Source organism: Coptis chinensis, chromosome 8 (genome assembly GCF_015680905.1).
Source record: "Coptis chinensis isolate HL-2020 chromosome 8, ASM1568090v1, whole genome shotgun sequence".
NCBI lineage: Eukaryota > Viridiplantae > Streptophyta > Magnoliopsida > Ranunculales > Ranunculaceae > Coptis > Coptis chinensis.
The window spans coordinates 28,854,528-28,875,243 of NC_141463.1; positions in this window are offsets into that span (position 1 = coordinate 28,854,528).

Consider the following 20,716-nt stretch of genomic DNA (forward strand, 5'->3'; position numbering starts at 1 on the left):
CATCAGTCGATAAGAGGTCCACCTTAACCTATACAGACAACATTGGTCGATAAGTTATTAAGTCAGACACACATATATAATGAACAACCATGGTACGGTGTACAATTAAGGATCAAAGAACCAAAGTTTTGAGAAGGGTCCTTTGCAGTCTTTCCAAGGAAAGATGTTCCCAACATGATGGAATGCAACAAGACAACGACACTAGCATAAGCATGAAAAACATGTAAAACTTAGATCTACAGGCAGACAACAGAATCACTACACATAGAACGTAAAACATCTAATATTTTTTAAAGTGAATCAAATGTATATACCTGGAATCTCCAAGCTTCTGATTGTAATATGACTTCGGCAACTTCAATGAAATAACAAGATTCAAATTCTGATTAGGAGCAATAACACGGGATCTTACATATTTTTCAAGTTCAATATTCTCTTTACAGTTCAAGCCACCCACATGACACACTTGGGCAAGACATGATGATGGAAATAACACTTGGTATAATCGAAGTTAAGGTTCTCTGTTATGTGAATCGGTTTTTCATCAAGGTAGTACATTTTAACACCACCTATAACGAATCCCAATACTAGCAAACCAAACAACAAGAAACACACATAAGCTGACCAAAAAAATCCCCAGCAAAACCTCACTACCAACTTCAAAAGAAAACTTTAGTCTGAAACCATACCTCGCAATGCGTCAACATATGCAATTAGATTGGGCACATTCAACATTGTAAGAATCCAGTAGCATTAATTATAGCGTCCTTGATTTGTTTCATTAGATTTCTTTTGGTACTTTTGAGAGCCATTGAAGTGAATATGAACAGTAAATAAAATGGAGAGACTCAGGAAAAAAGTAGGAGTAAAAATAACCGGGTACTGCTACTGCAAAATATTGTCTTTGGGAGAAAGGGAAGTGAAGAGTTTGTTGAAGTCATCTGAGACTTGATCACTAAAGAATACTTGAAACTCAGGGGTTGGAGGGCCAAGGCCTTGCGATTGAAATTTGCATTCTATGGCTTTTACTATGGTCTGTATTGCAAGGAATGTATTCTGTTTTACTGAACATCCCAAGTCTGCAATATAAATAATTGTGTCTGATGGAGAGGAAGAAGAAACATGAAGCTTCTCTCCAATCGCTTCTCTTATCATTCCCTTGGCACCATCCATTGTCCCTCTCTGTATTCCACTGAATACTCATGTAGGCCCTTACATATGCAGACGAACATCTTGCTCCAACTAACTGCACATTAGTGCACAACGGGTATTCCACTTTGAAATGCTTGCAGCTCTTCTAGCTTTCCTTCATGGTTGCCTCACTGAGGTAGGCTTCGAAGTCGGTGGAGGCTCGATGACCTTACCACATAGTTGATACCAAGCCCTGAAAGGGGGGTTTACTCTTTCTCCTCTTTCATCTCAATTCTTACTTTGAGCCTGAAAATAAAGAATGGAACTGACTTATTACCTATGAAAAAATAAAAAATGGAACAATATTAATCTCAATTTCATTTCTATCTTACTGAACTTTCACCATTTATTTCCGGTTCTTCTACATCCATCCTGTATAATAGACGTCATGGATTAGATCAAGGAAGCTAATAAGTGTCTTTATTGTAGTCTGACCAATTACCATACCTTTATTAATGGAAATAATAGTCCTGAGTCAACTCCTAGAACTATGGGTCCTCGAACTAGAAATAAATAGATAGACCTATATCCTTAATTACATTTGAATAAAAATTCCGTTCCGAACCCCAACTCACATTGATTTTTTGTTCAAAAAATTAGAGAATCCAAATTTGATTGTCACATCATAAGAAAAAATTAAAGTAACTTTTGTAGAGAAAGTTCCGGAGAAGAAAAAATCAACAGGCACAAATTTTACAAACGAGACAAGGTAGGAAATGTAACAACCTGATTGGTTTGACACATAGCCTGAGCTTCATAACGTTTGGAAAGATTGATTGTGAAACGAAACCTACGCTTAGGATTCATAACAAATCCACAAAGCTTCCTCCATCTCTCGAATGCTTCATTTGATGAGTTTTCGTTGCTTATTCCTTATATATTAGATTGTGAGGCCTTCATAAGCTGATCTCCATTATTCATAGCACAATAACATTCATAGTAGCACGAGGAGCCAGCCATCCTGCAGAGAGCATGCCATATTAGTTTGTATATATTTATTTTATTGACTAATTTATTTTACAGTGCAGAACTAAATGGATATCTCCAAAAAACTGAAGGCAAAACAAGCACGCATCGAAAGAATGTTTAAGTTGAGAGCAAAAGGAAACCATACACACAAAAGAAGAATGCATAACACACCAAGACAAAACTCACTTGCTAGTCTAGCATTTGGTAATTCTTAACACATTCATTTATCTCAACAACACAAGCATATATGTACAAGCACATGAACTAACATATCTTTATCTCAACAGCACAAGCACATGGATACTTTTCTTCATATCCATTATCTTTTCAGTACAATAGCAACGTGCAATCATCAATGTGCAATCATCCCCTGTGATTTCACATTCACAATACCAGTAGTTTCCTTATGTTCAACATTCAACAGCACAAGCACATGAATTCTTTCCTTTGTATCCATTATCTTTTCAGTACAATAGCAACGTGCAATCATCACCTATGATTAAAACAATGGATGAGTTTTCTCTCCCTTACTTTTTGTTTATATACCCTTACTTTTGCCATTTACATATTTGCCCTTCTCTATTACAAACTAGACACTTCACCCCTTTCACTTTTGCTTTTGCTTTTGCTTTTTGGTGCCTTCCTGACCAAGGTAGGTTTAGGGATAGGTCTTCATAATTTGAAATAAAGGCCTCCATATTTGGTTGTCTGATTTGAGTCCTTTGACTGTTGACTGTTGACCGTTGACTTTGACTTTTTCAACACTTTTCCATAACAGTTACTGGTCTTCATAATAAGTATGATTAAGGCTCTTTTTGGTGCTAAGACGCAGCTTTTATGATAAGTGGTCTGAAATACTCCTTAACCTGAAAAAGGCAATAAGAGCTATGAGTTGTCTTTTCATTAAGCGTAAGAAGGACTGCAATGCAGCAATATATGGGTAATAAAAAGCACATTTGGGAGCTGATCAAACAACATGAAGAAAGAGAAAACAGTAGAGTGGTGTTGCCGGCCAAGGTTTCGATTCCTCACTGGGTAAGTCGTCCTCTCTTCCTTTATCTTGTTTTTCTTATGTTCTTCCCCTTCTTGTTCCTCTTCTCTCCTCCCCTTTCAATAATTAATTTCGGGTTCTAATTAAAAATTGTATCTCAGAGATTAAACGAGCTGTCGCTGCTTTTGTCACTCGATCTGCTCAAGGTAACTAATTTACTCCATCAATTTTATTTTAAAAGTGGGGTTCTTGCTTATGGGTTTTGTCCAACTTTCGATTATGAGATAGAAGACGCATCTTTTATATAAAAGGTGCTTGTTTTTATTAGATTTGTTTACTCTCATGTGTTGTGACTTGATTTACTCAGTGTCAGATTGATGTTTTATCTAACAATATTAATGGTCCATAGTACTATTTTTGAAACTTAAATGCAATATCTGAGTTGTTTTAATATTTTGTCTTGTTTTACAATTTGCAGTAGTACCCCTTTGGTTTGTTCATGTCAAGTTATACCAATTAGTCTCACTTAATGTTTAAAGTTTTAACTATTAAGTATTACAAGAAAAAGAAAAAGAAAAAGAAAAAAGAAAACCCCATTTTTTTTGTGGTTACATAGTATAGTATGGTAATTGACATGCAGTACTGATAAGTGTTTAAGTGTTACCTGTACGTTTGCATATAATCGGATGATTGGAACTTATTTTCTTATTTTGTCTCAAATTCCTTAACTATATATAAACATGTTTTATTGTAGAATGAGTGAGCAAATTCAAAAAGTTTGGACGAAAAAAGAAAGAGGTCCACACTTTATGAAAACGGGGTTAGGGATTTTGTTTCATTTTCCAAAACAAAGTTGGGCAGGTCTACTTGTCCTTGCCCATGTAAAAATTGTAGGAATAGGTTTCAACTAGAATATGATGTGGTCGAAGATCATTTGAACCTAAATGGTATAGATCTCTCATACCGTGTATGGGTTTTACATGGTGAAAGACGCTTGCAGACTTCGATGGAGCATTCGGTGGTGGGAAACATGGAAGAAATAAACACCGAGGAAGAAGGGCTTGGAATAGGGAACTTTGTTGATGCTTATATGGGCCATGGTATTAAAATAGGAGATAATGAACCACCTTTTGTTCTTGAACCAGACTTAGGTAAGAGGTATCTTGACTACAAAAAAAGAGTGAAAGAAAAATTGTATCCTTCTTGTGAGGGACCAGAGACAACACTTTCAGCAATTGTTGAACTTCACAATCTAAAGAAACAGTTTGGGTGGTCTTGTAATAGTGTGACAGCATTGTTGTCCATGTTGAGGTGATGGTTACCCAAAGAAAACATATTGCCAGTGAAATATCCTGTAATGAAGCAAATGTTGAAAGACCTAGGGATGAAGGCCAAGTTCATTCATTTGTGCGAAAATAATTGTATGTTATACTGGAATTGAAACTTGATGAAAATTTGGAGGAATGTCATCATTGTAAAAAACCTAGATATAAAGTCATAGCGGGCCAAGGAGGGAAGGTTTCAAAATAGCCTAACAAAGTGTTGAGACACTTTCCTCTCATTCTGAGACTCAAGAGGTTGTATACAATACCATGCATGGATAGCACGTGACATGACTTGGCATGCTAAATCAAAATCTTCGTGGGATTATACAAGGCATCCAGCTGATTCTAGCCAATGGAAAGTATGTAAAGAGAAGTATGAAGAATTTGTAGAGGAGGAGCGCAATGTTTGGCTTGCTATTACAACAGATGGATTTAATCCACGTGGAGTTCAGCCTACTGGTTACAGTTGTTGGCTAGTCATCATGGTGCCTTATAATCTCCCACCATCCTTGTGTATGAAAGCAGAATTCCAAATGTTGTCTTTGTTAATTCCTGGGCCGAAGGCACCGAGTCAAGACATTGATGTTTTTCTTGATCCACTGTATGAAGAGTTGAAGCAGTTGTGGGATCATGGAGTGCCCGCTTATGACATGTATAAAAAGGAACATTTCACATTGAGAGCTGTGTTGATATAGGGGATTCACGACTTCCAGGCTTTTGGGAACTTATCTGGTTGTGTAACCCATGGATATAAAGCTTGTCCAAGGTGTGGTGACAATACTCCATCTCTTCATCTACCTGTTAGCAAGAAAATTGTTTACACAAACTATAGGCAGTTTCTTAGTAGTGATCACCCTTTTAGAGATGGGAAGTACTAAGGGCTCAAAACAGTGAAAGATAATCTTCCTCTAGAACCACTAAGAGGGGAAGAACTTTGTAACTTGGAAAGACAGTGAGGGCAAGCGAAAAAGAACCTAGGTAAATATCGATGATAATGATGATGGTGGTGAACTTACTAGGGCATGGTATAAGAAGTCAATCTTTTTTGGTATGGGGTACTGGATAGACCATGAAGTCCACCATGTTGTTGATGTGATGCATACCGAGAAGAATGTTACAGAACATTTACCAAATACGATCCTTTGTTGAGTAAAACAAAAGATACTGTAAATGCACGAGAGGATATGAGGCTTCTTGGCATACACAGTGGGCAGTGGATGCAAATCGATTCAAACACGGGGAAAATAGTTAAGCCACATGCTTCTTTTGTTTTTTATAAGAATGAGAAAATGGATTTCTTAAAAACTTTGAAGTACTTAAAGCTCCTTTCAGGTTTTTCTTCTAACTTGAGCAACATTGTTAGTCTCAATCCACCTGGTTTGCTAACAATGAAGTCGCATGACTATCATGTCATCATGGAGTACTTATTGCCTGTTTTGCTTCAACATGCCTTTCTGAAACACCAGGACTTACGGAAAGCTATTCACCAGATAAGCTTATTATTTAATTTATTGTGTTCGAAGGTCTTGATCAGAAAATACATTTAAGAAGCCAAGTTGATGGTTGTACGTCGAGGCATTGTGTGTGTTAGAGAAACACTTTCCACCATCCTTTTTTGATATAAGCATCCACCTTGTGGTGCATTTGGCAAATAAGGATTTGCGTTGTGGACCTACCCAAGATCAGTGGATGTTAGGGGTGGGAATTTGGCCCTAACGACTTAACCCCGCCCCACCATCCTTTTAAAGCCCTCACAACTAAAGCATCCACAGAGTTTAGGTGGTGCATTTAGGGCTAAGATTCTAAAACATAAGGACCCTAATTCAGCCCCTCATTAGCCGAATACAACCTAACCCGAATTCTAACCAAGTCTCAACCAAGCCCTAACCGCCCCTGTTTCACACTTTCACTATAAATACACATACCATAATTGTCCAACTCTTTGTTAAATATTTTCAATAAAAATAACATTGTCCTTTGTAATTTATCACTTACACCCAAGGGTACTTCCAATAACTTGTCTTATATAACAAAAACTTGTCAACTTAGCAGCCATGAAGAATAATAAGCACTAGCCTAATAAAAAATAAGACTTTATTCCTTTGATCATCAAATCAAAGTCCATAACTTATTATTCTCAATTTCTTTTCTCACTTATTTCTTATAAATTATATTTTTATTCACATCCAAGTCAAGTCTAAAACTAAAAGTTTCCTTTCACACCATTAAAGCAAAATACAGAGCAGACATTTGTAACATAGAAACCAAAAAACAACCTTTGTCAGAAAAATGACATTTGTAATCTCAAACCTTTCTCCATCACTTGTTCAAAAGCCAATATTTTCATTTCCATATACAAAGCTTGAATCACTTTTAAATTAGAAGAAAGGTAATATTATATTTGTTTGAATCTATTATAGAAATAATTTATGATATTACAAATAGTTTAACAACTTCCATGACCCTTAACCAAAACTATTATGTTTCTTCTTTATATCTATTACTTCTTCCTTTAAAATGATAATATAATTATTTGTCTATGTATTTCAATGTTAAATGTAATTTTAGTGAGGTTTGAGTACAAGGAAGAACAAATTTCGAACTCTCGATGTACTTTAGTTCATTAGATTGTGGATGTGCATTTTAAATTTTTGGACTTATACAAGATTATTACTAGATTGGTTGGACTTTGAGTTTGTAGATTATTGTACATTTTTGTAATATAAATGAGTTTTAAAACTGATGTAGTAAAAAAAAAGAAAATATATAGGCCCGGCCCTAAAGCCCGACCCTAAAGCCCTTAAAAGGGCTAGGGTTGGTCAGGCTTGAGATTTAGTGACCCGCCCCCGACCCGCCCTATTGATTTTAGGGGTCGGGCCGATCCCGCCCTAATATTTGAAGGGCTTTAAATGTTTAGGGCCGGGCTAGCCCGACCCGGCCCATTGCCCACCCCTAGTGGATGTATCCATTCGAACGGTAATTCACTTTTATTTCAATTGTTTGACTTCATTTGACGTGCGTGTTTTTGAACTTAAAATTTACATATGTAAGTTTGGAATATTTGATTCCAATAGGTCGATGGAAGAGTGTAAAGATATTCCTTACAACAAACAATATGTTGAAGGTTCTATTGAATAATCCTATCTTGTTGCTGAATCTGTTAGGTATGCCATCGAGTACATGTCTAATCCACGAGCCGGTAATCACAAATATAGTCAAGAAGTCTTTTTAGATGAAAATGGTGAGTACAGTGATGAAGGGCCTATCCTAGATGGTAAGGATGTGTTATTATCCCCTCATCAATTTGTACAGATACGTTGATGGGTGCTATTTCGACTTGAAGTCGAAGAGCGCGATACATTCTACAGGTATAAATTCTTTAATCCTTCACTATGTAGGCCTGGAACATGTTTTGTTATTATGTAGATACTTCTATTAAAGCATGAATGAATAAAATGCAGCGAGTATTGTGAGTCATTGCAATCCGATTCACGTGCTAAAGGAAAAGGGATTGCAAAAACAGAGGTAGAGATACAAACAAATTTCATTGACTGGTTATATAACAAGGTATTAATTCTTACAAAAACAATATAATTTAAAAAGACTAAGATAGCTCCTTTACTAGTCATGTTTTTAAATTGTTTTCTTGTGTACTGTTATAGTTGTTGGAGGAGGATGCCACAAATTCTATGTTGAAGCAGTTAGTCAAAGGGCCAACTAAAGCTAAGACATACAAGAAGTACCGCATCAATGGTTTTGTTTTCTCTCCCAAGTCTCATGATGATATTGTTACCACCCAAGACAGTGGTGTTTTCATGAGGGATGCTACTTCTTTTACTGCAAGTAGGAAAGACAAGAATCCCATTGATGCGACAACGATGTGGTATGGGGTGGGGTCATTAAACAGATAATCGAGGTAGACTATACTGAATTTCAAGAGGTGGTCTTTTATTGTGATTGGGTAAGGGTGGAGGACAAGACTAATGGCTGTAAAATCTGTCCAGACTCAAGCTTGGTGATGGTCAACCTCAACAAACTGAAAAGTTCAAGTAACTTTTTGGATGAGCCAGCCATTCTTGCTAGAGAGGCATATCAAGTGTACGTTTGATTGGTTAAAATTTATACATTCTCCAAAGTGGGTGACTTGTCAAGTGGATGAGCTAGATGTACCAACTGACTTCCAATCTACTCTTGAAGACCAGCCCAATTTGAAACCCTTGCTAGAAAGACGACATTAATTAATTGTCTAATATGTTAATATAACTTTTTGCTATGGATGTATCCATTTGTGTTTAGTTTTATATTGGGTGAGTCATGATTTTGTGCTCCAAGTTTGATGATTGTACATTGAAATTTATTTGATGGTTGTGCCTCAAAGTTGAATGTACGTGATTTGTTTTACGTTTTGAAGTGTAGTGATTTCACTTAAAGATTAACATATGCAGTACCCAATATATGCATCCAATATAATTGTCACTATTTGCAGGATATTTTAATGGATTCAAGTGGTCAATTGTCAGATCCTAGTGCCTTGCAGCCACCCCCATCAGGTCAAGCAACACCCCTATTAGGTCAAGTAACACCCCCAGTAACATCTGAATCATATGGAGCACCTTCATCAGTTAATGCTAAGATGTTTGTCTTGGTGTCTAGTAAGGGCACTATTATTGGTCCTTATGGGGCAAAATGGACAACCCGCTTGGGGCATTTTATTTGAGCAACCATCCCATTGAATTACAAGGATTGGAGGCTTGTGAAACAATCCTTTAAGGATGCAGTGTGGGACGCTTTGGCGGTAACATTCAATTCTTGTTAATAATGTTATCATTTTAACTTGACCAGAAATGAATTTCTAACTATTAAAATTCTTGATAGGGTGAGTTTGAATATGATGTGCCCATGGCTTTGGCTTACAAACAACTTTAGAGGGAGTTTTCCACTAAATTCAGGACTGCAAAAAGCAACTACCGAAAAGAGATCATATCATAAAGAAAGCCTTAAGCAAGGAAGCTGCTATTGCTGCTTGTCCAGATGGTATGAATCCAACAATTTGGGGCGAGTTTGTGACCCGTGAATTCAGACCTGAAGTCGTACAAAGGAATGCAAAGAATGTAGCAAATAGGAAAATGAACACCATTGGTCATACTCTTGGGCGATAAAAATATGCCCAAATAAGTTACAAGAAGGTACCGTCCTATCTTAATGTCTTTATTATTAGAAGTGGTATGTAGTATCATTTCGTTACAAGAAGGTACCATCCTATCTCAATGTCTTTATTATTAGAAGTGCTATGTAGTATCATTTTATATATTTTTGTGTAGAAACAAAAAAATCCTAATGTCAAAGTACGTCGAGAGGACGATTGGCTAACCGGTCACAAGCGTCGTGATGGATCTATTTTGGAGAGTGCTCGTGTAGCATATGTAAGTATTTATCCTTTCTACATTTAAATGTGTTAAGAACCATAGTAGAAATTCTTGAATTTAATCATGTATCAGTTGGTGAATGTTTATTTGTCCCAAATTGTATATATACATGGGTGTCCTTTGGTTGTGCTTGTTGTTTTAGGAACAAGTGAAGTCAAAGAAAGGAAAGCTATTGAAGCAAGCATTAGGGGAGAGGAAGATACTAATGAGGTCATAGACCTTGAAGGTGATGTACTGGTTGAGATCTTTGGGAAGGACAAAAAAGGGCGTACTTGTGATGTTGGCTCTCAAATCTCACCTGCACAAGTTGAACATGCTACGGTTGGTGAGTACTTACTTGACAAAGCATTGGCATCATCTGCTAGTGCTAGTCCCAACGTCGAGAAAGAGTTGGTTGAGGTTAAAGCTTCCATTGCCAATTTGACTAACTTATTGTTGGTGAGTTTGTAACTTCTACAATTAGGCATACATATAACTTGTATTTTTCCCTTACATGTGTTTTCTATTATCACAGGCTCACATTGAACTGGGAATTGTCCCCCCACAATCTGTGATGAATACACCTCATGGTTCAAACTCACCTCATAATCCATCTCTAATGTCTCCTCAAAATTTAGCTTCTCCTTTTGATGCGACAAGTGCTCATGTAAGATTGTCTGATCAACTTAGAGTTACCCTATTGGATAGAGAAGGTAATGAAGTAGCCGAGGGGTTTGTGGTGACCGATCCTATGCACAAAGATGTTTGTCATGGCAGAAAAGTGCTTAGAGGTGAGAAAAAGATCAATATTGAGGAAGTATTTATGGGTGATGCATTACTCTATGATGATCCCCAAGATAGAAATAAAACCCTTCATGGTTATGTTGCTGGAGGGTGGTTGATTTGGGCTGATGGGCAGTTAAAATATGATTAAGAATGGTTGATTAGTGCTAATCTTTTTGGAGATATTGTTTAGGAAATCTTTTTGGACATATGGGATGACAAAAACATTAAGTATGGTTAATGTTCTAGTTATAATTTAACAATCTTTTTGGACATATACTTGAATGCAAAGACAATTACTTTTAACATCAAGGACTAGAATGATAAAAGTAGAAAGTAGAAACTAAGTTGTCAACTAGTGTTAGTTTCATTACCTCTTGGACTCACTTAACAGACACTAAACATTGATCATTCTTCCACCAAATGACATGTTCAAAAAATAAATGCATTTGTCGTATAATTGCACTTGAATTATCATTTCTTACTTAGGCTATGTTTTTAGTCACCGGAGTTGTGTTGGATGGTTTGGCAAGGATTGAATGCTACTTTGAAGCAGCATCCGCCTTCTGACTGGGCTACGCACTACATCAGGTGGATGACCAAGTTTGTTTCAGATGTGTTTGGCTGCATGGTCAAATATTCTATCTAGGGTTAAGAATTTTTCTTAAATGTTGGTGAAATGTCATTTTCATAAGGATCATCCAAGGCTGTAAAACTAGTAGATTAAGGTATTAATGTCAAATTCAGAACTAGTAGGTTAAGACTTAAGAATTAATTGGATTTTTGATGATGAGTATTTTGGTTTTGCAGTTTTGAATAAAAAATATAACTCTATCTAAGTTGTATGCTAAGATGAAGTATTGTGTTTCGTGTGCAATTCACTCGCATGTTGTGAGGGTTCGTTCTTGTACTAACAAAAGGAACTGTGAGCCACCACAGAGATTCAGACGCAGGTTATAGCTATTAATTTGGGTTTTTGTTAGTGTCACACCCCGAATTTCGACAGAATTCGGAAAAATAATATTTGTTCCCGACTCTTCGATTTTCGAGGTGTGATGCACTCTCAACTTCCAAAAACCCATAAACAATTTAAATATGCGGATAATTAAAAACCAATAAAAATTTTAACTTAAACAAAAGTCCTCTTCATTACAAAAATTCACAAATAAGATTAGGTTACAAATCTCTTTTCAATAACTCTTTATTTAAAATTACAAATGAAAATACACAAACATTGTCTCAACTGAAAATCTATTTTACCTTAAGGGAAAACCAAACATATCCTGAAATGCGACGCTAACGCAAACCACAAACAGCAACCAACCTTCTTCAACATTAAACTTGTCAAAACTTATCAACTATGTTCATTTAATGAACACACCCGATAAGCAAACATGCAAATTAGGTCAGCATTATAAACAATGCTGGTGTGAGTAGCCCTAAAATATAAATTATACTTATACGTATATATACACAATCCATAAGGCATTTAGTTCCTCCACCGAGGCGCCTTAACTTCCCATGACTAATACAATATTCTTAAGTACCATAATTAAGGCAGGTAGTTCCTCCACTGAGGCACCTTAGCTTCCAATAATAAAAATAATCATATCGATATGCACATACAACATGTAAGGCAGTTAGTTCCTCCCCTGAGGCGTCTTAACTTTCCACTAACCACACAACGAACCATACGCATAATAAAAGGCATTTAGTTCCTCCCCCGAGGCGCCTTAGGTTCTAACTAAACTAATAACCAACCAAGCATATTCTATACGTACCGCCTTTCATGCTCAATTACAGAGTGGGTTGTCTCTGCCCAAGTAATTAGTTTGACCCACCCTTCGGCAAAGCCATATACAATCATATATTTAAAGATATATCATTAACCAACATATTACCATAATTATATTATTTAAGGCTTTCTTTGCATGTCCCTAAAATCACGTCGTATCTATGTCTTACCTAGTTTCCCTGGCTACCACAATCGCTTCCCAACACCGAACATGTACATCCACATGTCTCCCCTCACATAATGAATCACTCCATGCGTAACTACCCTGAACAGGATGCCGCATGATAAGAGCCCAAAACTGTAGTTTTAACCCCTTAACCATCATACTTTTAGACCAATTATGTGAGTAATAATTAAGAGTTAATACTGATTACGTGTTTTTTATGCATTTCAGGCTTCAAAGTCCATGATGTGCAGAAATGTGCCACTTTAGCGAGATAAAAGAGCAAAGGTCGGTTGCTAAGGAGTTCCATGATTAAAGGCCAAGATTCAAGAAGACAAAGCCTTTGTAAAGCCCGGTCAAAAGCTGAAAAGTCGACGCTGGGCGTAAAACAAAGACACAAAAGTCGGTGAGAACTTCCGAAGGCCGTATCTTTGGACTCAGACCTCGGAATTGGGCCTACCTTATGTCAAAACGACCGGCTCGGAAAGAGCTTTCCAATGGTCTAAGAATTGACCTAATCAGAGGAGCAAAAGTGGATGAAAAGTCTGTTGAAGCCAAATCTAACTGAAGAGCCCTTTTCGGACTAAAAGAATTGGGTTTTAGGCCCGATTTTCCGGCCCAAAATATGGCTCCAAGCCCATGCACGATTTTTGGATCTGAAAGTATAAAAACAAGAGTTTGATTCTTTGTAGGGATAGATAGTTAGGTTAGAAAATAAATGAGTTTAGAATAGAAAGTATCCATTAAACCTTAGTTCTAGATCCAGTTTTAGATTAAATTAATTAGTTTTTATTCTTGTTTTAAATTCAGTATTACATTATTGTATTGATTTTTATTAGATTAATAAATTAGTGTTCTTGATAATCTAGTTCATTTCCTTTACTTAATTAGTTTAATTCTTAGATTCAATAGTTGTCTTAATTAGATTGAAATAATTCTTGCATGAGTAGTTGCTATCGAAGTTTAAATTAAGCAAATTTCAATCTTTAGATCATGTCTTGTTCGAATTTGATTGGGAATGATAGCGTGATGATTCTCGGCTAAACCTCTATTAGAGGGGGTTGCGAAGCCTTGATGAAGGCTTGATTCGTGTTAATGTTGAATAGTCGTAATTTCCTTTCCACTCTAGAAATGATTAGTTCACCATGAGAATGGGTGTAATCGTTCACATGCTAGTTATGAATTGGTAGAAATGCTATGTGTAATTAGGGATTAGGAATAACCAGATTGTTCTGCGAAGCAGTTCAATTCGGATTACGATGATTCGTCGTTAGTGGATTAAGTTGAGCTAAAGTGGAATCAATCCCCCTCTAACTCCTTATCATAGAATCGACATAGTATTCCCATAGTTGTTTAAATAGTCGACTAGTTGCATCTTGTGGGTAGTTGCATTGTAGTCTAGTTATCATTTCGTAAATCTCTCATTAGACTTAGAGTAGAGTAATTAGACTAGAAAACACAGCATGCGGAAGGACTAGGAGTGGAACGAACTTCCTACTCCACTATATCTGTTCAATAGATCGAGAGTAGAACAATCTTTGATAAATTTAGGCACGTAATTAAGTTTTAGTTTAGTTACGTTCTGAGTTTTATCGTTCATTTCATAGGTAAACTTTATCTTTTTATGGTTATCACCGCACACCAGGTAACCCTCACACGAAAGCCATTATGTAAGTACTGTCACTATTCGGCATAAAATATCACGCATCTCGTTCTAATTTTGCGAACGGAATAATCAAGCCACTATTCGGCTACGCCAGAAGGGCCATTCAGATTCACTGAAACGCTAGAAGGGCCAATCATATCACATACGCCCATCACTAGGGCCAAATCACATGAGTTGTGGTAGCTAGGTTCTAGGATTTTCGTTATGTAATTTATTCAGGTGTCATACCTTAGTATCTCATAACCATTTCACTCTATCACGTGCCAAATAAATTATTGCACTAAGCCACCATATTTGGAAATATCTCAATAATAATTCTTGTTCTATCTCATGCCAGTATTCTTAATTGTAATGAAGCTCAACGTTTCTTGTTATAATACAATCCACATTATCACGTGCCAATACTATTCATTGCACGATATCCAAGCATCTCTATATCAATTCTCGAAACTTATTATTTCACGTGCCAATCATATATTGTACTACACCATATGGAATATCTCAAGCCTTCATACATACTACAATTCATTTAAGTAGCAACTCATAATAATAATCAATCATGTAATGTATTCGTTCCATATATTTATGTGAACTCAAGTCACCATCAAAGCACGCATAATTATTCGAGTCCAAATCACAAGTCAGGTCAAACTGATCAACCATCAAAAAGCCCAAAACTAAAGTCCATGAATCTGAGTCCATGTGTAGTTTAATTCTCATAAAAACGTATATATCTAAGTCTTATAAGAATTCCCTTCTTGTTACCCCCGTGCCAATATATTATATGATTTACACACTACTCACGTCAAATCTTAATTAGATAATGACAAACCAATTTATACAGGCTTCCATAACATTTTTGCATTTTTTTTGTCTATACAATTTACAACATAAAACGTAACACAATTATACAGTCAAAAGTCCACAATCAAAGCCCAACACCAAAACCCAAAAGTCTAAATATTTAAAGAACCAATTTGGATCTATATTAAGTCCTATGGACTGGCCCCAAACAATTAAACTAAACTGGCCCAACAACTTAAACTAATGTGGACCGGGCCAAACAACCAAATAGAGAAACTGGCCCAAGGAAAACTAATTAGTTTTGGCCCAAAACAACTTAAACTAAACCGGGCCCAAACAAAACAACTAATTTCCGGCCCAAAGAAAACAAATGAAATGTTGGCCCAAACAACTTAAACAAAACCGGGCCCAAACAAAACAACTAAGGCCCAAACCCAGCTAAGACTAGAACCAGGTCGTCTTCTCCCTCCAGCAGCTCTCTCCTCCACCACTTCCAGCCACCATCCACCACTCACCGGCACTCCAAACCAAACCGCACCAACTCGGTTTTGTACCCCCTGAAAAACCTAACATGCCGATACTATCCAACTTAAATTCCATCACTCCTCCAACATCACGTTTCGACGCTATTAATGAATACTCAAGCTTCGACAGCACCTCCCCATATATCAGTACTCACCCACACACTACAATCAACTATAAACCCATCGATTTTAGTCTAAATAAATGCCCCACTACTCTAATTAAACCAAAAACAGCTCAACCAAGTTTTCCCAAAACTCTCCGTCGGCGCCATTAACGCCTTCTTCCACCTGCAACAGCACTCAACCTTCCACCACCACCAATCCCCTATCAACCAATCCCATTCCACAATAACAGCTTCAACAAAATGTATCGACCCCCCACAGTACCACAGTATTTCAATTCAAACATTTGCAGGACACATTTACAGGACAGAGGAGGAGGTTCGCGCCTCCATTAACAACTTCTTTGAGTCTTCCGACAGCACCCACCCAACCATCAAACATATAACCCCCGACATCAAACAACCAAATCAAAACCACAGATCAAACAAAATAGCAGTACGTTTTCTTTATCTTGGCTCGAGACGCCATTAACAGCTTCTCGAAGCTTCGACAGTCAAATGTTGATTTCCGAGTATCAACAGAGTTTCAACATACAGTTTAACCAATTTTAACAACGACATGATGAATAATAATAACCGAATAATGAACCGAAAACATGAGCAGAAACCTTTAACAATAAAGTTAGACGTGAAATAGAAAACTAATCTACTCACCTGTCTTAAAACTCTACGAATCCCTCATCGTCCGAATCGTCGCGCTCCAACGCTCTAGCCAACGAGCTTTTATCTCCGCCTCCATTTTTTATTTTATTTTTATCTCCAAACCCTATTCTCTAGAAAAATATGAATATATACTTGGATTCGAAACCTAAGCCCAATACAGACTCGGGCCCAGAAATCAGACCCACATATCTCAAATCCAATCCAACGAATTTTAAATAAATAATTTAATTAATTAATTAATTAATAAATACGTATTTTAAATACGAGCAATACAGTTAGTTTATATATATATGAAGGTTGTTGGTTTTTACTGTCTTCTTGCATATTATTATTATTATTATTATTATGACGCAGGTTATTATTATTATTGGTTGATTGGTATGTTTGAGAAGCTAGTATGTTGTTGCACACTTCTGAGAAGCTAGCATGTTTCAGAAGCTAGTAATTATTAATTATTAAATGGGATTCTTTGAGTTACACTTTTGATTTTTGCTTGTTTCATTGTTCTGCAGTAGCTGAAGGTTATTGGTTTAGAACCAGTCTTCACTTTCACTTTAGGCAGGTTTGTTTTTAGTAAATGTCTTGCACATTTTTTCTTTCATTAGAGGTATGTCTGTTATTTTCAAGAATGAAATAACATGTATGTATCCTGTGGTTATTGAAAAAGATGAATGCTTGTAAAACTAATGCAACGACATAAGGGACCACCATTATTCTATATGGTTGTTTTTGGGGATTACTTGAGCTTCTACTTGTAGTACTTGTTGTAGGGTTTGATTGTACTTCACACATACAGAAGTACTATGATGTACATGCTTATATCTCTAAACTTTGTGGTTTTGGTCGGAAAATAAAATTGTAGAGAAAAAGAAGTGTGAGGGACTAAGTTCTAGACATCTTGTAATTCTACTTGTTACCACATGCCTAGGTTCAGAACCACAATAACTTATTAAAAGTGTAAAATTGATAACATTATTGTAATATGACAAAGCTTGTCATAAACCCCTTAATTAAGGGTTGAGTTTATGGGAAAAGGTACTGCTTACGATAAGCCTAAGTAAGTGTGCGCTTTTGCCAAATACTTGCCTAGATTCATCATCTTGCATTGGCAGTATATAGTCCTCACATCTAAGGCCTCCTAGGCTCACGTCTAGAGGGCCTAGTGTCTCCTAGGACTAAGGACTAGCCCCTAGGATCACTTGTGCCTTTAAATGCAGCAAGCCACCTTACCTACGCACAAAAAGACATTGCTATATATCAAATCAATATGTATAGGCGTCATGATGTATCACACAGGTTTATGGTATTTTAATTTCATTCTAATGATTACGTATTCTCCTCTTCGTACTTGTAGGTTACCTTAATACACTTCTTGTTCTTATTCTTGTTATCTACTTTTACCGAACCAAGAAAATATGTAATTTAGTGCTTGAAGTTGGTACTAGACATCGTGACATCATCAACTTGCTGCAGAGCTGCAGTTGGCATGCACAGAAGGTATAATCAAACTCTTTACTGTAAAGCTATTTGTTGGTGACTCATGACAAGTAGTTGCACTTGAATGCATAACCTCCATTATACCCAGATGTTTCCCAGCCTCTCTGGCTCATCATTACGCACTTGCTGAAAAGTCGAGTTCGGTTTATTAACAAAAACACTTATATATATAGGTTCGACTTTATGTTTAGCAATGCAAACAAGTTGTGCATTATTAGCCTAATTAAATCACTAAGCCTTAATATCAAAGTCTCGCTATTCCCCACACCCCTTAAGTTCCAGAGGGTTAACTTAAATAGTACTAGAAAATAGTTTGTTAGTTTATTGTTAAAGTAATCTACTGAATAGACATATATATTGTTCATGTGTTCCATTTTTTTCCTTCCATGGTGGTATTCAATGTTTCCATGGTGGAACGAATATGCAAAGCTTTTATGCATCGGAGTCATTTATGCAGTTATGTTATTGTTTATTTGCTTTAGTTTTAACTTTTTGTCGATGAAAATTGATAAACACTTTAACTAGAAGCTTGGTTTTTACTTATTTGTTTAGTGTTGATATATAGGTGATAGCTGGGTGTAATGAGTGGCTCTGGTTGGCGTGGGCATTTAAAACATTTTGTTGTTTTTCATTACATTTCGTTGTGTTGATGAATGGAAGAAATTTAATTACTATAGTTTGTTAGAGTTATAGATAAATAGAAAAACTTAAGTATACATTGTGGCGTAAAAAAAGGTGCAGGTACAGGTACGTACAGGTGGCCCACATATAAAAGGGCCAAAGAAACCAATTTTTTTTTATACAATGAAAATTTGTTAGTAACGGATATAGAACTGTTAGCAACAGAAAATCAAAGTGACGCTTATATCCATTACTGATAGAGGATAAACAAATTTGGTTACTAATACATTCTAACGGTTAAGTATCCGTTACTGAAATTAATTTGACACTTTATATCCGTTAGTAAATTTTGTAACAGATAATAAGTGTTACAGATATCCGTTGACAAGATAACCGTTACTAATATTTTTTGTAACAGATATATATCCGTTACAAATAGACTGTTATGGTGTAGTGAGAGCGGCTGACCTAAGGCAGAGAATATATTCTTAACATTGTATTAGCTATTTAGCTTCCATCTTTTGCAGACTCTGTCATGTAATATTATTGTGCTAGTTTTTAGAAGTTTGGCTAGCCTAAAAGTTTTGTACATGCAGGGAGTTCTCATGCTTTGGCGCCACCTCTTAAGTTTTGGTTTTTGGTAAACTCCTTAAGTGTATCATATTATATTTCCGTTGTTGATGTACTATATTTTGGTGAAAAAAAAAAAAAAAAAAAAAAAAAAAAAAACTAACTGACCATTTGAAAATTTTAAGCATTTGAAAATCATGCATGCTAGCCAATTCATCTATCTACAATTTTTAATTAACGTTTGATAGGGATTGAAATTTGGACAGAAGAAAAAGATAAAAACAGGCCAAAGACAAATCTAATAAATTTAGGTTAAACCCAATCAATTGAATAGAACCAAGGTCATTTCAAAAAACAAGTTTGAATAGAAATTCAATCTGAAGAAACAAGAACAAGATATAGTTGAGAGCTCACCCATCTATATCTCTATATAAAATAAGAAATTAAATCCAGCAAGTCACAATCAAAACAAATAAAGAAAAGAACTTAGCCACAAGGCCTAAAATATTGAAGTCGGAGCATTTCAAAAATCGATATATATTGGAGATATTCATTTTTTATGAAATAATCAAAATATTGATATATATATATCGGTATATAAAAAAAATTGAAGATATACAATGATATATATTGGTATATATAAAAAATATTAGCGATATACAACGATATATATCGGAAATATAAGTCAAATAGTGAAAAAAAAATGATCAACAGTCAAAACAAGTCAATTGATATATATTGGATATATCACTAATATTTATCAAATATATCAGAAAATACAATATATTTTGGCAAAAAAAACACTTCAATATTCTATGGAGATATATCAAAATTTTCAATATAGCGTATACCAAAAACCGATATATATCGGTGATATTTTGGTCCATGCTTAGCCAATCAAAACTAAAACAACATTAAGAAACACCTGATCAAATGCATGGTTGAGTTAATTACATACGTCATAAGAGCATTCCCAATGAAGGTGGTTTTGGGGGTTTTGTGACTATAGTCACCGGTTTCTATAAAAAAGGGGTGTTCAATATAGAGGTGAAAAACTGGTGACTATTTTTCCCAGTTGAAATCAAGGTGAAACCTTCCACCGAGATAGTGGTTGACTTGTTAACTTCGGACGGGATGTTGGATTCCGTCTGGATTACAAAACTCACCAGATGGAATCCAATATCCCGTCTCGCTATATTTCTTTTTTTCCAGACGGAATCAAACATTCCATCCGAAGTCCTAACGGCTAGTTCACCAACGGTCAGAAAGTCAGAACGGTCAAAAATGGTAAAAAATAAAAACTTTGGTATATATACAACATTTGTTCCATTTCAACTCACAATTCCAACAATCATATATCATATTTCTTCTTCTTTAAAATAAGTTATTCAAAAAAACAAAATATCAAATGGCATCATCTCAAGCATCTCAAGCAAGTGGTAGCACTCAAGCAAAAGCAAAAACTCACTTTATAGCATGTCCGAAGATCAAGCTCTATGTCTTGCTTGCATAAAAATTAGTGAAGACTCCATTGTTGGTGCTTTCCAAAATGCAAAAGGATTTTGGAATCGTGTAACAAACGAGTTCAATCAAGCACATGGGTCGGATAGGTCTTCCAATTCAATTA